Here is an 869-nt window from a genome sequence, read left to right as displayed (position 1 = left end):
ACATCATTCAAAACACTCATGGCCCGACTACGGCGCCAAAATAAAAGATAACCCAACATGCGACATGGTCCCGATCACCCCCAACTGGGCAGCACTACTGATCATCAGGAAATGAAACATAATAACGTTGAGAGTCCTCGTCGAACTCCCACTTGAGCTTGAGCGCGTCACCTGAAGCGGAATCATCAGGCCCTGCATCTGGTGTAATAGTAATCTGTGAGCCACAGGGACTCAGCAATCTCGCACCCTCGCGATCAAGACTATTTAAGCTTATAGGTGAGGCAAGGTAAAAGTAAGTGGGGCTGCAGCAAGCGACTAGCATATATGGTGGCTAACCTGTTCGCAAAAGAGAGCGAGAAGAGGAGGCAAAGCGCGGGCGAGAAACTAGAGAACAACCTGCGCAAGCATTACTCCAACACCGTGTCCACTTCCCGGACTCCGCCGAGAAGAGGCCATCACGGTAACACACACGATTGATTCATTTTAAATTAAGTTAAGGTTCAAGTTATCTACAACCGGACATTAACAAATTCCCATCTGCCCATAACCGCGGGCACGGCTTTCGAAAGTTTAATCCCTGCAGGGGAGTCCCAACTTAGCCCATGACAAGCTCTCACGGTCAATGAAGGAATAGACCTCCTCCCAAGACGTTCCGATCAGACTCGGTATCTCGGTTCTTCAAGACACTTCGACAGGTTAAAACAAGACCAGCAACACCACCCAGATGTGCCGACAAATTCCGATAGGAGCTGCACATATCTCGTTCTCAGGGCACATCGGATGAGCAAGATGTCGGGTAGGCCAGCCCAGAGTTGCCCCCGGTAGCCCCGGACATCGCTCGGTTGGACCAACACTCAGAGGAGCACTGG

The sequence above is a fragment of the Triticum dicoccoides genome, chromosome 3A (assembly GCF_002162155.2).
Source record: "Triticum dicoccoides isolate Atlit2015 ecotype Zavitan chromosome 3A, WEW_v2.0, whole genome shotgun sequence".
Lineage (NCBI taxonomy): Eukaryota > Viridiplantae > Streptophyta > Magnoliopsida > Poales > Poaceae > Triticum > Triticum dicoccoides.
The sequence above is the reverse complement of the archived record's forward strand: the minus strand, read 5'-3'. Positions refer to the sequence as shown.